Source organism: Montipora capricornis, chromosome 9 (genome assembly GCF_036669925.1).
Source record: "Montipora capricornis isolate CH-2021 chromosome 9, ASM3666992v2, whole genome shotgun sequence".
Taxonomy (NCBI): domain Eukaryota; kingdom Metazoa; phylum Cnidaria; class Anthozoa; order Scleractinia; family Acroporidae; genus Montipora; species Montipora capricornis.
The window spans coordinates 23,376,163-23,398,662 of NC_090891.1; the positions used below are offsets into that span (position 1 = coordinate 23,376,163).

Consider the following 22,500-nt stretch of genomic DNA (forward strand, 5'->3'; position numbering starts at 1 on the left):
AACATGTGAAAAGTTCTAATTAGTTGCCGTGGTTAATGCGATTTTTGGAGTGGAGTTCATGCCTTTTGTTAAGGCCGTGCGGATTAGGTATAAATAATAACTATTGTGTCATCCAATAGGCTTCTCTGTAGTAGTAACTGGCCTAAATTGAAAAACACCAGAAAACAGTAAACTTACTGATCACGTTTCAACTGGTGTTAGCTAATAAATATAGCACACGAATGCTCTTTTGCTTCTTTTTTTTTTTGTTTTTTTTTTGTTGTTGTCTTATTTAGGTTTTGTTCCTTTCCAGTAAAGCGCCGATCAACTGGAAACTTCAACATCCCCTCCCCCCTTTTTCCGGGCAAACCACGGCATTTAAACTTTTGAAGAATGGACTGTTCAAATTCCCGCCCCCTTGGACGAAAGTAGTGTCCAAATGCCCTACCCTGTCGTCAGATTTGTCTGTCTGTCCCCAACTTTTGAAGACATTTTTTGTTAAGTTTCGATTTGATCGGCGCATTATAAATAATAATTATTGCCAGTTTGTATTACTTACCGACGTTTTTCGGATACGAGGCGCAATCGGTTGTAAGACGCACCTTTAACTTTCAAAATTGATGGCATTTACGTCACAAACTGAAAATCTCATCAAAATACTCGGTTCTAAGCCGCAATTTGGTTCAACTCATCGCTAGTTATGCTGTCTCAACTGAAGGTTGTAGTGTAGGTCAAGAACAGCGGCAAAATTCGCGACGAACGTTGGTGCGAGGCCACCATTTTGGAATCGCAGTAAGGGGAAGACTGGGACGAGTTTAACATACAAGATGACAGTAAAGGATCAAACCTGGGAAAGAAGTTTCCGGTTCTCATCGTTGACAAATGCTTCCCCAAGAACCATCCATTGAACAAGATCTTCAATTGGCACACACTGAAACTGAGCTAATCTTGCATGCCAAACATGAAAACAATAATTGGATCCCACAACAAAAGAGTTCTTTCAGCATACACCACCCAAACACCTGGAGAACAGCATGACACATGTAACTGCGAAAGAAAACCAGAATGTCCGCTTGATGGTAAACGCCTCCAAACTAATGTATCTATCAAGACATTGTCACCTCCACTGACACAACGACTGAATCATACGTTGGACTAGCAACTAATTTTAAAGAACGCTTCAGAAACCACCATTCATCTTTTAGGCATGCCAGCAAGCGAAACGAAGCAGCTTTAGCTAAAGAAGATTATGAAAAGACGATATCAGCACTTTTTTAGTGTCAAAATTTGTTTTCACAATTTCCATCTGAAAGCTGAAAAGTTCGGTATTATCGTCTGTTTGTGCCCATTCTGCTGTTGGTTTTGTCATTCTCTTCTAAAGCAAAAACTTGTAAAAGATCAGATTTAATGACGATTGGCGATGTGACATATATTCCTAATTATCAACTGCGCAACTTTTTCGTTGAGAAAAGGATTAAAAGTGAGTTCGGTGGTTACGGCTGTTGTATCCGAGTACTAGTTGACCAAAAAATTGAGCAAATTGTACCTAAAATAACGTGGGTGACAAATTACTCCTTAATTTTGGCGCAAATTTTCAGCGTTAATTTATAATTTCACATGTGAATTACTGTTGCTGTGGCAATTTTTGCTACAGTGCCAAAATGGCGTCCAGGTTTGAAAAAAACCCGCGTCTTACGAACGTAATTTGTAACCCATGATGTTAATAGTTAATCAAATGGTGTACTCGTGAAATTAGGGAATAATTTCACTTGCGTTTTCTCCAAAGTCAAATTATTTCCCTCGCCTGAAGGCTCTGCAAATTCAGTATTTTATTTTGGACAAAACGCGCGAGAAATTATTTCCTAATTTCACTCTTTATTACACCCATTTAGAAATCACTGGTGCACGTTGCAATGTGATTGGCTCTCAGCAGTGCGATTTATTCCCAAATCGGATTTTTTTCGCTCTACATCGCTCCATTTCCCCAGCCAATGAGAATGGGCCACTAAAACAAAACAACCAATCAGATTTCAAGGCTTGTTTAAGGTAACCAATCAAATTGCAGGAAAATGAAAGACAAAGAAAATCATTGTGTGGCCAATTTTGCAACTTTTGTTCCCGACTGGATCAATAAAATTTTGGCACTGTCTAAAATCCTGTATTTTAGCGATTAAATAATTATTGTGTGATATCTAAATGGATGTAATAAAGTGGTAATGGAACTATGTGTCGTGCAATTTTGGTCTGAGATCATACTTGTGATTTCAAATCGAATTCGCGCTTAGCGCTGGTTTGATTTCGAAATCACACTTATGATTTCAGACCAAATTGCACTGCATTCAGTTAAATTACTGTTATTCACCAATTGATAACCCATACTAATAATACTCTATCAAGTGGAGAATAGTAAATACTATAACTTTTCAAGGTTTCAACTTTTACTCACAAATTGTAAACAACTTTTCCTTCCCGCCATTTCAGAGGTACAGAGGTTTCAGGTTACAGAGGTCTCAAAGGTTTGGCTGGCTTCACTCAGACGTTGAACTTCATCGACCGATAGATTTGTGTAAACTCAGCAGCTAAGGCAACATGACAAGGCCATGTAAGTCACGCTCCCCGTCGAGCGAGATTTCCCGCCAACACTTTGGGAAGATTGGCAAAGGAAATATCTGAGCCAAGATAACTAGCTAGAGCGAGAACTTAAACTATATTCTTGGGTTGCACGTCGCGCAAGTGAAAACATAAATCGCTTACCACTTACGAAATTGAGTCAAGAAATGGAAATGTTATAGAAGAGGAATAAATAAACAACGGGTCCAAGTCTCAGTGCTGTGCGATGTTCCGTACTTGAGTTATTCGGCGAAATTTATTACTCAAATTTGTAGAGTTTAGTACGGAGGCGCCATGTTGGTGTACTGCTGAAGTACATCAACACAGCGGCCGGAAACCTGTAGAAACATCTGGAGTTTGGCTGTCTTTAACACTTTCTGCACAATAATATAATGAGCTAGAAAACATTCGTATAGACACGTCTCCTAGTATATTGGCTGTTTAGGCCACAAAAACACGAGGGAAATAGATGTTTTTATGCAACTGGCATGTTTTTCGAAAGCTGTCAACATGTCACGCACTGTGAAAAACTCTGAAATTCAAACTGCTCTATTTTCGAAACGAAGCACGGTACCGAGCTGAAAACATGCAAACAGATATATTTTTAAAAACTCTTATAGCTGATCAAGACAAAAACTCAAAAGGCTCTTTAGTTTTGTAGTTTCTTTTTGTGACGTCACGTGCAACCCAAGAATAGCCTGACAAGCCACAAGCAGTAATCTCCACCACAGTCACCTAATTAAACCATGATCAGTGAGCTTCACCGCTCAAATGGTTGCTTCCTAAGCAGTAGTGGAGATTTGAGAGAGGTTATATGTGTTTGGATAATATACAATTTCATAAGGATTTAAAAAGACCCCTCGAGCTAACGAAAAAGGAAGAAGAATCATTCTTGGAAGCAGAGTTAGTATGCCAAAAACTGGATGCAACGACAATTATAAATTACAACCTGTACATGTAAAACGAGCTGTTATTAAGGTCGATCACCGGTGACAACATTTGCAAGGATTGCCCTTTTTGTGTGAGACAATAGCGAGGCTGCAAGAATTTGATCGGATATTTGTTAACTGTCTTAACTAGAGATCAAGAAATAAACTGATAATCGCGGGAGAACGCGTTTTTTAAAAAAATAATTGTCCTGGCAATTCAGGTTGATGCATTGTTACGAGGCTATAACACTACTTTCCTTATACGGAACCAAAATTTCAGGAAAGAAAACAGATAATAACCGCGACCTTAGGTATAAGCCTGCAGCTTTACCGCTTCACATCAACGGGCCCTTTACTTCTATGAGATACAGAGAACTAATTAGTACGATTATCGATCACATAAATAAGATCTAAAAACTAAACTCCACCATCCTTGAAACCAGGTCCGGCAAGCAGAATAAATGAAATTTGGAACGGATTATGCCACTCAATTCCCTGTTAATAACGCTTAATACTAAGGGATATTTTGGTTCAAAGCGATATAGTTCACCCACGAAGCACAGACGCCAACAAAGGGGCCGACCATTTAACTCTTGAGGGGGGGAGGAAGGGGGGTGGGTGACTTTGAAAAAAAATTTCCTGCAAGGGCTTGTTGGAAGAAAAAAAATGCAGGCATCACAAATGAAATAGAAAAAAATTCTTGCACTGCTGCAAGCAAGAAAAAAAAAATGTTGCAAAGCTATTTCATCATTCCTGGGGGGCTTTACGAAATCCCAGCAAAAGTGCAACCATTCCAGATAATCTGCAAGCCAGCAAGCTACTCTGGTTAGCCTATTAAAATAACAAAGTGACATTGATTGGCCTAAATAACACTCTGGTTAGCCTACAGTTAGCTTAGGTAGCTTGCGGTTTGCCCTTATAATGGGATAAGGGATTTCTTGCTTGCTCAGTTCACATGGCACCAAGTCATAAAATAACAAAGTGACATTGATTGGCCTAAATAACACTCTGGTTAGCCTACAGTTGGCTTAGGTAGCTTGCGGTTTGCCCTTATAATGGAATCAGGGATTTCTGGCTTGCTGGCTCGCACTGTATCCAAACTCACAAGCAGTAATGGAGGTAAATTTTTCTATTTGAAGAATCAAGTCTTATTAGACATAGAAAAATAATTTGTTCGTTTTCAATCTTTTCAACTGAAGCATTTTCAAGTAATTACTTTCTATTGAAATAATTATAAGGTTTTTGCAATACTAGAGCTATTTTTCAAATTAGACCATGATCAACTAACTTTAATTCTGCTTTCACATTTGTTTTGGAGATTTCAGTCCACTTTTAAATTGTAACTAATGCTTCTAGTAGTAATTACCATGCTATGAGCATTCTGAACTGCTTTTTGCTATTTTTACCTTTTTTTTTTTTAATTAAGAAGCTAAACATTTTCAAATCTACCTTTGGAGCATCACTTTATAACATGAGAATATTGTTATTAGGTAATATTAAATGATTCTAAAGAATGACATTCCGAAAACATGTCGCTATACAAGAATGATTTTGTATAGCTTTGATTTTAAGGTTTTGCAGCTCCATATATTAGAACTATTACTGCAATAACCACAATGTAAATGTAAATACACTCTGTAAATGTAAACACGACACTTTTTTGAGGAAAAAAAAGCCTGCAGACAAATGAGGAGAGAAAAAAATATATCCTGCAGAGCATTTAGGTGGGAAAAAAAAAGTGTCCCAATTTAAGTCTAAGCATTTGCTACCTATTTTCAACAATAAGGTAAGGGTAAAGGTTAGCGTTATTTTTAGCTTTGGGTAAATGCAGCAGTTAATCTTCACTTAAAGAGCAGCCTTTGGGGGACACTTTGTGACATAAATTGTTTGTATTCTGAGACACAAGTGATGGTTGGCTAGAAGAGCAAGGGGACACTTCGTGACGCTTATTGAAATCCGCGTGCGTCTAATTAGGACGCACCTGGACATATCTCAGTTTGCTAGAAAAAAAAATTGCTGACCAGAAATCACCCACCCACCCTCCCCTCTCAAGAGTTAAATGGTCGGCCCCTAAACCAGAGTGGCACGATTCATACAACCAAGAAAATGGCGCCTGCATATCTTATTGTGTTTAACTGACGCAAGTTTTGACCCGTAAATGCCATATAGGTTCACCTATGCACAGTCTTGGGGAACTGTGGGGTCTGTTCAGAATCTGGGGACATTTTTGAGTCCCTCGTAAAATGTCCTCGCAATTGAGTGATTTTTACTATTGGGGAAACGTGTTATTCGTGATTTCGTTTTACTCAGGTTTGGAAAGTCTTGGAATTTTCTTTATAGTTATGCCGTGAAGATCGTAAATTAACTTGTAGTTTAAATTAGCATGCGAAGATGAAATCAATCAGTTCAATACAATAAGATATCCAGGGACAACATGATAATAGATTTTACGAGAATTGACATTTTCAATGTCTACGGATACCCACCATTGAAAAGTTTTTTTCAGATCATAACACTGGGCAAGGAAAATGGTGGCAAATGCGATGAAAAAGTAAGAAAAATGGACATTTTGACATCAGAGGGAAAAACGCATAGCTGAAGTAAAGGGCACAGTTTATGAATCAAAACAAAAAGATCAAATACTTTGACGGTAGCGAAATTCATGACGTTCTCGTTGCCGTCGGTGTTCCTTCTAAATTCGAAGCTTTTCAAGGTTAGGTTAGCAATACCAGTTCTTTTAGTAGTTTTTTTAAAGTTCCATCCAGCTTCCATCAATACTTTCTTTGACGGTCAATACTGTAGACTGGGGTGATGAGCGGCAATAAAAGCAAAGAGACGCCAGTGCTCGGTAAGAAACAGCTAACCGTGGCAAACCACATAAAGAGGGAACACCAACCTCGGCTATGTCTGGAAAGAGATCAACCAAACGTGCGATGTCCTCTTTGCTTAGTGATATTCCCTCCACGCACATCGCGAAAATCTCGTGCTTTTGAATGGCACAAATGATGGACTCAACACCCACCTTACAAAAAGCTAGTCTAAGAAAACGCAAGGACGAAAAAGAGGCATTGCTAATTCCTCTGTAAGTCAAATTTTCACAGCCGCCTACGTTTAATATTCCTAACGAGGGTATGCTTCCGGTAACAAAAACTAGATGGCTGTCATCCAACATTGTTTGGCTCAAGTTGAGCTCCGCAATGTTAACAGCTCGAATAACTGGATATTTAGAAAGTTCACCTTTCATTTTTGCCATGTTAAGAACTGTCAGTCCAGCACAGTTTTCCACTATTTTGCAGAATGTTGCCCAGGTTGTTTTTGCGCCACTTAAATCAATAGAGCGGAATAGACTAGGCCTCCATTGGACTGCTATGAGAAAGTTATCCACTGTCTCCTTTGATGTGTTCTGTGCTTTTACAACGGAGAATTCGTGATTTCTTGCGTACTTAATCAGAGTTTTGTCGTAAGAAATTTGCAGCCAAGCCTTGCACACTAGAGAAGCGGTTCTTCGAACAAATTTGTAGGGTAAATATGAGAAAACGTGAAGTATGATGCTTTGAGGCAAGGTATCCATTTATCTTCAGACAAGTAGCTACGAAATTCATTCACGTATAAGGCCATTTAAGTGACAGTCTTATCACGTAGATTTAAGAGTTGCTAATGCTGTCAGATTCTCAGGTCCCACCAAAGAAAAGTATCTGTTTGAATTTTTGGTCTAAAGATCTAAAAAAGCAACTGTGTATTACAAGTGAGGCAGCAAATTATCAATGGAACTTTCTTTCTGAAACGACTTATCAAAGCACTGCAATACCCATTCAAGAAACCCTTATCATACTTCAAAAAGGGAATGGAGCTCAGTATCTTGAGACGACAACTTGATCTTTTGATATTCTAAAACAACAACATTTGTACTTACCTTAATGGATTTTTGGATTCTTAAATAAAGCAACACGTTTTTCACGTCCTTGATAATCGTGCCAGTTTCTCGTTTCCCCACCTAAGAAAAGAACCTGTTTTACATGATGTTTGGTCTCAAAATAAAAGTAACCGACTGCGAGGAACAAACTAAAAGGCACATTATCAAAGAAAGTTTTGTTCTCCAACGACCTATCGAAGCACAGTTGTTTCAAACCGAGAATAGCATTTTTCTGAGCACTACGATGCTGCGGCTAATTCACAATAATACAATGACTGCATAGACTTTTCAAATAGGAGGAAAAAGTACGTATCTTAATACAGCATTTTCAGAAGTCAAACAAAAACTAGTGACAATAGGTAATAAAAGACTTTTTTCTTTCTTTTAACCTTAACTGACCCTTTTAAGATTAGTTTGCTGAATAGTAGGCATCTTCTTTAAGTTCGTTTATGCTACCGTTTTTCTCTTATTTAAGTCGTTTTCTTTCAAAGACAGCCGTGCAGCAATAAATATTGTTAACCGCTTAGCAAAACAACCCCCGCACTCACTGATAGTGCGAGAAATCTAAACGTTCAAACACTGACTTTTCATAAGAGTTTGTAATGACATTATATCGAGTTTGCTAGCTTATCCTTTACGCAGTCATATGGATCAAGTTGAAAAAAAGGTACAATATGGCCATACTTTGTCTAGAACATTACTTTGGCATGACGTTTTCGCAAGTTGAATCTATTAGCCTCAGGCTACGAGGAGTGTAACTGAGACCCCATAATCACGACTCTATTTGCAGTAAGTTAATGGGTACACACATCATATCGCTTTTTCAAAAGATTCCCGAAAACTCTTTCCCGCTTAATTACTTTTTTGGCAGATGTTTGTCAGATACTCCCATTTTCACTATTGTAGACGCCACAAGACAATATTTCGCGCGCATTTTTTTCGTCATGATTTCGGCGGGAAGTAGGTCGGATATTGTCTAATGACTCTGCCGAGAGAGAACATTATTTTTGAAAAAAAAAATAGAAAAAATGCGCAATGAGAATTTGTCAAAAGTGTTAAATCTAGACAGCTCAGAATTTTTTTGCCTAATTTTCTCCTTGCGTCCGTCCTATATAGAGGTAGAGGATATTTTTGTTTGGTCCAATTTTCACTTTAAAGCCAAAACCTTTAGTAGAACCCATTTACTGAAAACTAACATTAACAAAATTGCCTGGGATGACAATTGCATTTCGTATTACCACGTTGTTGTGCACATCTGAATAAACATTCCGATAAGAGTAAAATGACCCTACGGTCGCAGATAACTTAGTGGGGACTCACATCATATCAGAATGCCAAAAGGTTCACATCAGTCTGGGAGAGGGTCTATATTTTTACCACGGCAGGGTAGCCTTTCAGTTACCTGTGGAGAAACAGAATCGATAAATGAAAATTAACACTAAAAACCAAAGTAGTAATAAAGTTGCCACCGATATCATGGGGTTTACGTTTTTAAATATTCGAAGAACTACTGCCACAAGCCCACTATATTAGATTTCAACTACATCTTACAAAGGCTTTTTTAAGAGTCAAATGACACCTTCCAACACGCAATGAAATGTCCTCTTCTTTCTTTTACTTTTCACGGACCTCTCTAAGATAGTTTGCAGCAAAATCATGGGCAACCATACCATTTCTTGGTCGTCAGCTGATGAGAACCTTTAACTTCTTGTTATTTGAGAAGTTTACTTTCAGAAGACAAAAGACCAATTCGGCTAACGCAATGTTGTACCCAAATCAAATCTCTTGAGGTTAAGATTCTTTGTGTATTGCATTTGCATGAGTACCTTGACTTTTACTTCACTTGACTTTTACTTCAATTGGGACCTTAAAACTGGGCATTAAGTTGGCATCTTAGGCGGTTTGTCTACACGAAAACGATCTTCTCCCTTTGTTTTGTCTATCACGTATCACGTGCTAACTATTTTTCTTTAATTTTGTATGTCAGTAAATTCAGTCGTAACCGGTTCATCGAAAAGAATTCTAGTTCCCAAAAAAAAACAAACAGGCAGCTAATAATTGTCTAGCAAAGATGAGAACGGCGCCGAGACAATTGTCTACGCCGAGCTGCAGCAATGACCCTTTGCAGACCTTTGCATCCGGCATGAGGTATTAGCACAAAACGGTGCTTTCAAACAGTCATGAAAATACTTGCTACATTTCATCCACATGATCTTATGGCAATTTTCATAACGGTTTTGAACATTTTCCCCTGAATGTTTAATTCAGAGGAAAATGTTCAAAACCGTTGAGCAGATACAACGCCATTTCAATGATGAGTTTTGCGCCATTTTAACCATTTTAATTTATACGGCATGCATCAGTGCATGCAGATAAAGAATTCAGATAGCAAGTATTTCTTTCGATCGCTTCATAGGGAAAAATCTTTCTCTTTTTAGTTTTACAAGGGTCATTTGATTGTACTGATTGAATCCTAAGTTCTCCACGCTACACAATAAGTCTAATAAGTTTGTCTTTACATGCTATGCTAAGTATTCACACTAAATCATGCGAAAGGCATATCTCTCTCTGCGTTAGATATACAGAGAATATATGAGTAAAATGAAAAGAACCATAGAAAGCGAAAACAGAGATGAACAACAACATACCTTTCAGCGAATGATTCAACATCACCGCATGATATCGTGTTTTGATATGAGGTGCCCGTAAAAGGTCGTAAAATGGTTCAATGCTTAAAATTAGGAGTGTTTAATGACTCCATAATCAATTGGAGATAAGTTAATGGGGACATACAGTGCTTGCGGCATTTTCCGTCGCATTCTTTGTTTTTATCGTTTGTTTCATTTTACTCAAGTGACTATGACACATGGACTTTACAAGAAAACACCTCGCGCGAGTTTCCCTCGTCTCGCGGGAAGCAGTTTTGTTGTCATTGACTTCGCGGAGAGAGATAGAGTAGTCCGCCGTGTTTTTGAAAGCAAAAGATGCATGTAACTAAATAAACTAAAGAGCAATGAGATTTTGTTACTAGACTTCTGTTGAATCTGGAAGGTTGACATTCGGCTTTATGTTTCCGTCGCCTTCGTTTAAGAACGGATGTTTCGTTTGGTCGTGGCCTCTAAGTAATGACTTACAAAACTGAACGAGATTTGACTTACGTGTAAGACTTACAAAACATCTCAATTTTCTAAAATTGGCCATAAAAGCGTCCATTCCTCATTACCAGTTTACTTTACCAAAATAAATAAACGATCAGCAGTCAGAGAGTACAGGGAGAGGAAAAATGGCGCCATTAGCTCCCTTGTATTGCACTTTCTTCCTGTCTAAGTTTTGCATGGGGTGACTTGAATCATATGTATCACCTACAGACATTCTACCTTTCTTACCTGTTATTTCAATCCTCTCCAAAGTGTTGAAACTGCAGGCACCTCAAGAAATAAGCCTGTAGAATAAAGATTATTGGAAAATCTCATCTCTTAACCCGCTGAAATGTTTCATTAGTCTAGATTATCGTGGTTATTATTTTTTTTTCCCAATGCCTTTTATATTAATACAGAATTGTTATTATCGTTGTTGGGGTTGCTTTTCTTAATTGCCGGAAAAAAAAAATTAAGGTTTTGTTTTTGTTTGTTTGTTTGTGTAAACATAGTTCATATAGATGAACTGCTTATGAAACCCGGAGAGAGAACAGTACTGTCGCACTTCATGTTAACTTGACCGTGACGTACCATGCACAATCTGTTGTCCTCGGTTCTCAACTGAATTTTGAATAAATTAATCGAAACTATTGATTGGCTTTCTTTTAGAAAAATCGCGTGGTTTGTGCTTGGTTAGGGCCAAAACAGAGAACAAAGTTGAACAAATTTGTTCACTGGTATGCTAAGTGACCTTTCTAGACAAGGGCATAAGCTTTCCTCAAGCTATCCTATCCCTTTAAAATTACTTACTTTCAACTGTCGTTCCCCTGCTTTGGTATAGGATCTGTATGTGTTTGCTGAAGGAACGTTAAACATTGTGCCAACAGATATTCAACATGTATACAGATTGCTATTCAAAGTTTATAGCGATGTGACTTTCCAGAGGAGACAAGAGATCCTCGCGTATCGTCATAAACTCGAAAATTCACCACTCGTCTGGAAGTAATTCAATTCTGAAATTCGAGAATTCCGTACAAATGAAAACGCAAGAAACGTGTTGTAATACCTCGCACAAAATAAAAGCGTTTTTAAGCCTGACTGCTCTTGACATGTATTACAATAAATCAGATGACTTAAAGTCTCGATTCAAGGCGCATACTTTTTTGAATCGATTGCATGCTGATGAATACAATGTGTCTGCACTCCCTTTAATAATCGGTTTTACGTGACGCCACAAGTCGGTGCGTTTTTTTAAATAAAGATACTTTAAATATGTCAGTCAACCATTGTTAAATTGTGTCCGATCAAAACCGATTTGTGCATGCGCTATAAATTGCTTATCAACAGCCTTTGATCAATTTTTTGTTACCACAATGAAAGGAACGTCTGCGTCGAGCGTAATATATAGCCGTTCACCAGAACGTTTTGTCAGGATCGGTAAGAGGCCTCTTAGGAGGGTTCCAAGGTTTGCATCAATGCGCGGCAGCGTAAAGTGGGTTTGGGCCCGGTGCAAGTCCTCCCATGCAACTGATCTAGGGAATTCCGCTCTCAAGCTTTGCGAAGTTGGTGAGTTGCGCCACCACGTAGGTCATTGAGATGTCAGGAAGGACCGTTCATTTTTCACCTCAAATAAAATTTAAGTGGTTCGTTTCTTCCCCTTGCACAAGCAGGGGGCATGGCACAGTGTCGCTGTGTTAACTTTGATTACAGTCAAATCTTGGAAATATGCGACAAATATATATATATATAGTTTGAAGGGACCAAGGACGGACAACTCCTAGATGACATTTTCATTGGGAGAAAAACGTTTTATGCCCTGAGCGGGATTTGAACCCACGTCTCCCTGATTACCGGTTGGATGTGATCACCACTACACTATCAGAGCAACCATGCTGGTTACATGGCCAATCTAGATAGCGAATGGGAATTAAGTGGTCATCCTGGGCCCATGTTTTTCCCAACCAGAACGATGATTCACAGGCGGACGATATATATATACCTATCTTAAGGTCTCTTAAGGTCTCTGTCATTACCACAAAAATTGACATTGATATTTTACTCTTATTTCAAGCTATCTCAACTCGTGAGAAAAAGTGGTTTTGCTCACGCATGCAGGGCCTTCCCCTGACGTGCTAGAGAGAAACCAATGGATGCGCCATCAAATGCTGCAATAACTTCTCGGGGTTAAGGGGGGCAATAGCTATTTCCGGGGGGGGAGATATCACCAAAAAAAACTGCCTTCTCTCACGTATACAGGGCCTTCCCCTGACGTGCTAGAGAGAAACCAATGGTGCCACGAGATTCGCCATCAAATTCTGCAAGAACTTCTGGAGGTTACGGGGGAGTACCTATTTCCGGGAAGGAAATATCGCCAAAAACTGTCTTTTCTTACGTATGCAGGACTTTCCCTGGGCGTGCTAGAAAGTAACCAATGGTACCATGAGATGCGCCATGATTAGGATTAGGGAGACCACACTCAAAACCGGGGGAAGTTAGACCCTAAAAACCACTTTTCCTCACGTGTGTACAGTCTTCCAGAGGCCGTTAAAAGTGAAACGGACCTTACCACGAGATGGGCCATCTCCTGAGGAATCTTCCTGGCGCGGTCTCGGGTAACCCAGACCCAAACGTGGAGAGTTAGGCCCGAAAACGAAAAACAAGTTTTTCGAGGATAACTCCCCCGGGATTTGGAATTTGGCCAATCCAAGGGCACCGTGAGAAGGGTCTCTGGAGGGCGCGTCTGATGAGCATAAAGCAAAATCCGGGGGGCCATTTTCGTGTCAAAACAGGGGTGCTCTTTGGCCTCTGAGGTCCACAGGTCGATTCGCCCCGGGTCGAAACTGGTGCGAAAAGTTGTTGGGCAATAGGGTCTAGGCGCATGAGGAATGGGGTCCCAAGTGAATAAAACGTAGGAATGTTAAAGACAAAAGACTGTGCACAGGGTGCCCACCTCAACACAGGATGCCCATATTTCGTCACGTGATAGATCTCGTTGAGACCTTTCCAACGGTGTATGGTATTATGGGATATCTCCATGGCAACCTGAAATAAGCTTTTTCCATGATTTGGCCGTGCAGATCCAGTGGTAGATTAACTCCTACACAGGATTTGAGGCTCTTCAAGAGTCGACTGGAGAGGTGGTCGTGAAATTTGACCGTTGGATTTGAGCTACGAAGCTGAAACTTGGCACGCACCTGTGTACGGCCTAGAAGGTAAGGCCAAGAGAATATGGGGGAGACCGGACAAAACCGGGGGGAGTTATGGCCAAAAAACGTTTTTCTTACTTACGCAAAGCCATCCTGTGAGGTGCTACAAGGAAACCAATGGTATCACGAGATGCGCCTTGTGATTCTGCAACTACTTCTTGGGGTTAGAGAGACCACACTCAAAACTGAGGGGAGTTAAACCCGAAAAACCACTTTTCCTCATGTGTGTACAGTCTTCCAGAGGCCGTTAAAAGTGAAACGGACCTTACCACGAGATGGGCCATCTCCTGAGGAATCTTTCTGGAGCGGTCTTGGGTCCCCCGGACCCAACCGGGGGGAGTTAGGCCCAAAAAAGAAAAACAAGTTTTTCCAGGATAAGTCCCCCGGGATTTGGAATTTGGCCAATCCAAGAGCACCGTGAGGAGGGTCTCCGAAGGGCGCGTCTGATGAGCGTAAAGCAAAGTCCGGGGGGCCATTTTCATGTCAAAACAGGGGTGTTCTTGGGCCTCTGGCGTCCACAGGTCAATTCGCCCCGGGTCGAAACTGGTGCGAAAAGTTGTTGGGCAATAGGGTCTAGGCGCATGAGGAATGGGGTCCCAAGGGAATAAAACGTAGGAATGTTAAAGACAAAAGACTGTGCAGAGGGCGCCCACCTCAACACAGGATGCCCATATTTCGTCACGTGATAGATCTCGTTGAGACCTTTCCAACGGTGTATGGTATTATGGGATATCTCCATGGCAACCTGAAATAAGCTTTTTCCATGATTTGGCCGTGCAGATCCAGTGGTAGATTAACTCCTACTCAGGATTTGAGGCTCTTCAAGAGTCGACTGGAGAGGTGGTCGTGAAATTTGACCGTTGGATTTGAGCTACGAAGCTGAAACTTGGCACGCACCTGTGTACGGCCAAGAAGGTAAGGCCAAGAGAATATGGGGGAGACCGGACAAAACCGGGGGGAGTTATGGGCAAAAAACGTTTTTCTTACTAACGCAAAGCCATCCTGTGAGGTGCAACAAGGAAACCAATGGTATCACGAGATGCGCCTTGTGATTCTGCAACTACTTCTTGGGGTTAGAGAGACCACACTCAAAACTGAGGGGAGTTAAACCCGAAAACCACTTTTCCTCATGTGTGTACAGTCTTCCAGAGGCCGTTAAAAGTGAAACGGACCTTACCATGAGATGGGCCATCTCCTGAGGAATCTTTCTGGAGCGGTCTTGGGTCCCCCGGACCCAACCGGGAGGAGTTAGGCCCAAAAAAGAAAAACAAGTTTTTCGAGGATAACTCCTCTGGGATTTGGAATTTGGCCAATCCAAGGGCACCGTGAGGAGGGTCTCCGGAGGGCGCGTCTGATGAGCGTAAAGCAAAGTCCGGGGGGCCATTTTCGTGTCAAAACAGGGGTGTTCTTGGGTCTCTGGCGTTCACAGGTCGATTCGCCCCGGGTCGAAACTGGTGCGAAAAGTTGTTGGGCAATAGGGTCTAGGCGCATGAGGAATGGGGTCCCAAGGGAATAAAACGTAGGAATGTTAAGGACAAAAGACTGTGCACAGGGCGCCCACCTCAACACAGGATGCCCATATCTCGTCACGTGATAGATCTCGTTGAGACCTTTCCAACGGTGTATGGTATTATGGGATGTCTCCATGGGAACCTGAAATAAGATTTTTGGGTGATCTGCTGTGCAGATCTGGTAGTGGTTTTACTCCTACACAGGATTTGAGGCTCTTTAGGAGTCGACTGGAGTAGTGGTCGTGAAATTTGACCCTCGGATTTGAGCTACGAAGCTGAAACTTGGCACCCACCTGCGTACGGCCTAGAAGATGAAGCCAACGGAATATGGGGAAGACCGGACAAAACTGGGGGGAGTTATGGCCAAAAAACGTTTTCCTCACCAACGCAAAGCCTTCCTCTGAGGTGCTACAAGGAAACCAATGGTATCACGAGATGCGCCTTGTAATTCTGCAACTACTTCTTGGGGTTAGTGGGTCCCAGCTGAAAACCAGGGGAAGTTTTGGCCCAAAAAGTGTCTGTCACCTCTCCCATGTGCAGAGCGCTCCATGGGGACGCTGGAGCGAAACCCATGGCACGGCCAGATGCGCCTGGTCATTGCGCATCTTTGTAGCGGGGTCGGGGGCCCCTGCTTTCCGGTGGGGGGACGTTTCAAGACAAAGACCCGCTTGGTCTCCAGCAAGACTTGAAAAAAAAGGCCCCTCCACCGCCCTGGGTTACGTCCATAAATGCGAGGATCATAACTTTACTTGATTTCATATCTGCAGTTCAGTATACGATTCATTTCATACACCATTTCGTTCATTGACAGTATTTATTTGACAACATATTACGATTTGGCAATACGTACTAAGATTTCTGCCTCAAATGATCTCACTGACCTTGAGTCTCTTGTTAATCGCGAGCTTGGCAACTTCAACGAATGGCTTAAGGCCAACAAACTGTCTTTGAACATAAAAAAATCAAACTTTGTCATCTTTCGTCCCCGGCAAAAGAATATGCCCTTCATACCTAGGATTGGAATTCTCGACTCCGTGACTAACACCTCGCAAACCTTGAAATGAAAGATTATTTCAAATACCTTGGCTTGCTGATTGATTCAAATCTTTCATGGAAATATCACATAGAATCTATCTGCCACAAAATCAGCAAGTCGATAGGAATTATAGCCAAGATTCGACATTATGTCCCACGTCGTGTTTTACTTTCAGTGTACAACTCATTAATTGTCCCTTACTTAACTTATGGTATTTGTGCTTGGGGTAATTGTGCCTTGAAATTTCAAAGAAAGATCGTAACTCTACAAAAACGGGCCTTACGTCTTATTTACTTCTGTAAGTGTAAGGAACACGCCGTACCCTTCTTTCTCAAATCAAATTGCCTTCCCCTACCTAGCCTATTTTCCAGATATTGTAGCTAGTTATTGTATGATATCAACAGACAGACAGCACCAGTTAGTATACTCAATCAGTTTGTTAAAACAAGTCAGATTCATAATTGAGAACTTATTGTAATTGAGATTTACAAGGTTGTTCTGAAATTTACCTGGATAACGACAGTAAGATTAGGATTTTGCCTAAAAAACCTTGAAATAATTAAAGAGGAGAAACCTTTAAGATTTTGCAAGATGTAGCCAATTTACCAAGAGTTTTTGGCGGATTTTCCAAATGACTTACTGAGATTTGACTGGGATTTCCTGACAAATAGATCCTGAGATTTACTAAGATCTACCGAGACATACGGGATTTAAGATCATGATTGGATTTACGAGCTCAAGATGTAGTAAGGTTATTATGATATTCCAAGGTACTGTTTCCTAAATACAGAGCTATACACAATAAAGCAAGATATACTGGGATTTATTAAGATATACATGATATTTACACACATATAGCGAAAATGATTCAGTTTTTTAAATTTGCCATGATTTACTGAGATTCACCTATGGATATCAAAATATAATGTGATTCTCTAACAAATAAAGGAGATTTACAGGCTTACACTGATATTGACGGTTTTACCAAGATGTATAAAAAGGTCATGAGATATGCCAATATTTACAAAGATAAACTGGGCCTTACAACGTTATAGTGATATTTACAGAGACATTTCCCAAGATATACTGAGATTCACGAAGACATAGACCAATTGCATAAATGGCGCCCAAATTTGAGTAACAATACTTTATACATCCTTAGCCTCGTGTTTATGTTTCAAGAAAAAAGGATTTTTCTCATGAATGTCAGCTAAGGATGTATCAAGTATTGTTATTCAAATTTGGGCGCCATTTATGCAAAGGGTCTATTGAGATTATTTTAAGGTTGACTGAAACCTTTTTAACCTTCACTGAGTTGTATTAAGATATATAATCATTATTAATTAAAAAGAGATCTAGGAGACCTGAGGAAATCAAGGATGCATCACCAGACTCCATAATTTGAAAGATTGTGAGATAAAACTGGTGTCATTTTTGGTTTTTATTATTTACATTGCATGAATTATGTGCTGCCCCTCTAAGAGCCCCTGTAAAATGACAATGATTTCTTACCTTTTACTCTTTGGAGTTGACGCCAAAGCTCTTTTTCACAAATATGGCAATCATAACTAGCATCAAATAGTTTTTCATCTCTCTTGCTTGGTAAATTTCATTGTTTTTTTAAAAGTATTTCTTTTCTTAAACTTAACAAAGATATCAGCAACATTGTCATCTTTACTGATTGCAGAATAAAGAATCAATTTAAAATTAATACCAGAAGGACCAACAGCATAAAAACAAAATCCGGATTGATGAATGGCTTTTTTTTGGGTTTCCTTCACAATGTTAAGGAACACTGTAAAACATTCAGAATCTGCATAAATTACTAAAGGTACTTTTATTACTTTTGACTTCTTTTTGATAATTTTGGAAATTAATTTTTTTTTAATATTTAGTTTGAAAACAGCAAGACCATTTCCTTTACAATATTCAAAGTGTTTTTTAAAAATATCTCTTTAAAAAAATTCATCTGGCAATCAAACAGTCTAGGAACGTTTTTAATGAATGAGTAATGCAAATTTTCTCATTTTCCTTCAGAATCAGTTAAAAATAATAAATCAATTGAGTTATTTTCAGTAAATTCTTTGATTGAGTTATATAATGGAAAACATGTACCCTTCCAATGTTCATTTAATCCAAATACATTAATTAATTGGTGGTAAAATTTCATGGTTTTTCTAATTTTGGGATGTCCTTAATAGCAAGTGGAAAGCTTATTAGGCTGAAAAGTCTAAATCTGTTTTGTATTTTAAATCTGTTATTCTTTCTTCACCATTTTCCTTTGGGTAAAAACGACGAAAAATAGCCCATTTAAAACAACAAATGATTTGCATGTTAATAACTGCCTTTTAACCGACTTAGGATTTCGAGTTGGATTTTCGAATTGGATTTTCGGGTTGAATTTCGAGTTGGATTTTCGAGTTGGTCACTGTAAATTAATGGAGACTGCAGACCAGGGGTAAAATGCAGACCAAGGTTATAATGTAACTGTTGAAAATAAAAAAAAAACCTTTTAGAAGAGCTAACCTTAGGCCTAATTAGACCTAAAACAATATTTAGGCTAAACTCAAAAATCCAACTGGAAAACCCAACTCGAATTCCTAACTTATTGAATTGGCACCCTTCCTTTTTTACTGCAATAAATTTTGGTAAACGATTTATTTCATGCGTATGTATTTTAAAACTAAGGATTTTTTTCAAACTTGAGATTACTCAGTCCTAATTCTGTATTAATTTCTTTTTCTGTTACTGTTTTGTATTATGTTTTAATAAAAGATCATCTTCATTTATTTCGTTATAATTAGCTTTTGAATTTCAAAATGTATAAAATATTGTGTTTCTAAGTGTCTTTGTTTAAAAAAAAAATTAAATACCATTTCCACACTAACTACAACTTTAATATTTTTGTGCTCCACAGGCTATTTCCACTCTTGCCTGCTAGCCACTGGCGCTGGCTCCTGTTTTCATGATCTGCAGTCCACCTCTTCCCTTTTTTTCTCAACTGCGTTCTCCATGTGCCCTTTATTCATCCCCTTCCTCTATTCTTTTCTGGTTCTAATTCAATAAAACTGATTTGATTTTTAATTTTCCACTTTAACTCCTTTTGTACTTACGTCAACATTTTTCAATTCAAATTTAACTCTTTTAGACAACCTTTTAATGCAGATTTTTCTGATACTTTTTATTTCTTTTCCATCTTCTCCGACTTTGGTGGTACAATACCAGCAATTTTACAGAATTCTTCAATTTCCGTACTACTTTTTTTTTTATGAAATTGGGGTTTTCTCTCATTTTTTCTAAAATATTACTTATCTGATCATTTTTTTAATGTTCAAGTTCTTCTATTTGTCTTTGTTCTTTTCCAAGTCTTTGTTCTCTAAATTTTTAATAGTTCATTTTAAAATTATTTTGTGACATTTTCTTTATCTTTTTTAAAACCTTTTTATTTCAATTTTTTGCGCGTTATTGTTTCGTACCCACACCCTGCTAGCTGAGCCTTTCTTAGCTCGATGAGAAAGAAAGAACTCTGCAGAAATCATGTTAAGTCTTTATTAAGTATGTTGCTTGGAGACAGTTTCAAACCCAGGCCAAGTCTCCATCGCACTTCAAGACGCCATGTTAATTTTCATACTGAAGGCTCGATTTTGACCTTGACCTTGTCAAAAATATGATCCGCGCGTTGCCTAAACCGGTTTCACCAGAGTGAATAGCTCAGAAAGTTGGACTGCTGCGACCTAAAAGACTATACACGTTTTCTGCAGCCTCTCTTTCTCACCCTCAGGTGAGTTTTTGAGAGGCTCTTCTCGCAGGGTGCATACCCATTGCTACGCTTCGCTTGCCTGTGTTCTTTATCCCCGCTTTTTTTCACACTTCACCGAAAAAAAAAAATTGTATAAAACAAACAACTCAGAAAATCCACAGTATCAAAAAATTGGCGAAAACACAAAAATCATAAAAGCGAAAATCATAAAATAAGCAAAAGAACTGTAAAAACACCCAATAACAAACCGAATTTCTAAAACCATTTATCTACTACGCGCATCTTCCAGGGTTTGCTGCAGGAGGAACATTCTAATCCATGGGGAGCAGTGGCAGAAAAACAAGTTACAGAATAGAGTGTGGGGTGTTCCCCTGAAGAGATGAAGCCAATGGCTTTCCTGAATAGCGCTCGTAATTGTGCATCGTCCTGGCCTAAAATCAGGGGGTGGCTCATCCAGGTGCGGGGAACCCTCCACAAAAAACCAGTTTGGCTATAGAGTGTATGGCCTTTGGTCACCACCCCAGGAACTCCAGAATGCAAAGGAATCCCAGGACGAATATGATACCATCTTGAACGTCAGTGAGAGGTCTCTCACGTGGCAAAACGACGAACGACTTCGGACAGGCTCTCACCACCTTTGAACACTTCAAAGGAGCATTTAATACATCATTCGGGGATCAATCCTGTAAATCAGTCGAGTGATGACACGGCTGGGGTTTTCGAGGACATCATGAAGGTAGACGATTCGTTTGCTCCATATTTTCTTACCCATGGTGCTCCGCACGCCCACATTCAGCGCGCGGAGCTCCGCTAAACGTACGCATTGCACGCCAATTTTTTCGCCGGCTTTGTTCTTTCAACGGCAAAATTATTGCCGACAAGGGTTATTGCGTGATGTTCACACCACGTGACGTACAGTAGCAAATAAAATCGCGCAAAAATTAATAGGCGGGTTGTAAATGTATAACGTATATAAGTGGGAAAGGTCCATGCTGTAACCGAATGTGGAAAACCATTGAAGTCACCAAAACTTTGCGGTCTCGACCCTAAGGACAACACAAGACATCATCTTAGGCACGTTGTTTATTTCGAATTTAATGTACATTCCTAGCGGCATTTTTCGCAACTTCAGCACTTACGATTTACCAATAATTATGAATAATGAATAATTGGTAAATAATTGAATCAATAAGAGCACACTTTCGAGTTAAAGTTTACTTAAGCCTCTGTTTCAAAGCGAATCTAAGTACGCACTCTCCCTTATCAACAAGATAATACAGAAAGCGTTTGTTCTTGTTGATTTCCTTTTCAATGTTGGGGTTAGAAGGAAATGGTATGATACAATAGAGGAATAACAAAACTAGGTATTAAATACACTTAAAATAACAATATAACAATGTTTTTATACATACTCTGTTTTAATGCCACAAAGACCGGAAATCAAAACTGTCAATAATTTTATCTTCACCCTTTTTTTGGTCTATATTTCGATTTGTTTAAACTGACACCAGTTAAATGACAAGATTACATGCTGCAAATTTGAACGCCTTTAGGACCAAACAAATACTACTTAATCCAGAGCATTATAAACAAATTTGCTTACGATTTGTTTGGACAAAAACCAGAAGGCACTTGAACCACAGACTTAACTTAAGCCTCATTTAAGAAAGAAAAACTTAAAACTAAAGAAGACACTCTTTCAGCTCAAAATATCAGCAAATAAATCCATAAATCACATTACTTCACCTATAAAAAAAGTTTTCAATTTAACTACCAAACTGTAATCAATTACAGCCGATAGCAACAATGAAAAAATATCACACATGCCCTGAAAAATAGTGCTACAAACCAAATATGTTCCAAGCAAAGAAAGTAGGCCAAGTTTTTAAATGCAAGCAGTAAACATGACTTTGAGACTCTTGGCAGTAAAAGAAGGATTTGCTCGAGGTTTGCTCAGAGTAAATTCGAATAATGTTACCTTTGTAAATGCTATGCACTTGGATTCACTTTGAAAAAGAGGCTTTAACTCAGAAAAAGCCTACTGCATGAATTAGTTTCCCCAGATCAGATTCAGTTTGAATGAAGAATTAAATGAATATGAATGAAATATCAACGAATAGTATCAGTTCAAAAAAGATAACATTAAGTGTAAATACTGCTACATTTTTAAACAATACATGTAATTATAGCCTGCCCTCTAAAGAGCAACTAACACGATCAAAATTGCAGGTGCCATAGAATACCAAAGTACATGTACATGCATAAAAGCTGGCACCAAGGGGAGGTGGGAAGCGGAAACAACTTCCCATACTCTCCCAATTGAATGTAATAATAGGCCACTTTCAATATATTAAAATTCAGCTTAAAAGAGAGGTTCAGAGGACAAAGACAAAGGAAAGTGGCCTGATATGTTAATGTC

General features: G+C 39.2%; 1 protein-coding gene and 2 long non-coding RNA genes across 8 annotated transcripts in view; 1 reads left to right on the forward strand and 2 right to left on the reverse strand.

Moving 5' to 3' along the window:
* Positions 1 to 11,717, reverse strand: part of LOC138016666 (uncharacterized) — a 16,304-nt gene extending 4,587 nt beyond the window's left edge. Inside the window, exons 1-6 of one of the 6 annotated variants that reach the window (XR_011125857.1) lie at positions 11,379 to 11,717; positions 10,818 to 10,873; positions 8,752 to 8,833; positions 7,432 to 7,512; positions 2,426 to 2,558; positions 827 to 1,026 (exon numbers count right to left, since the gene is read on the reverse strand). This is a non-coding gene — a long non-coding RNA (uncharacterized lncRNA). The other 5 variants (XR_011125858.1, XR_011125859.1, XR_011125860.1 and 2 more) reach the window with 5 other exon arrangements.
* The window catches only part of LOC138016110 (uncharacterized), a 191,567-nt gene that overhangs the window by 49,963 nt on the left and 119,104 nt on the right, over positions 1 to 22,500 (forward strand). The window lies entirely within an intron of this gene.
* The window catches only part of LOC138015660 (uncharacterized), a 6,190-nt gene continuing 4,841 nt past the window's right edge, over positions 21,152 to 22,500 (reverse strand). Inside the window, exon 4 of the long non-coding RNA XR_011125599.1 lies at positions 21,152 to 22,500. This exon is cut by the window's right edge and continues 1,089 nt beyond it. This is a non-coding gene — a long non-coding RNA (uncharacterized lncRNA).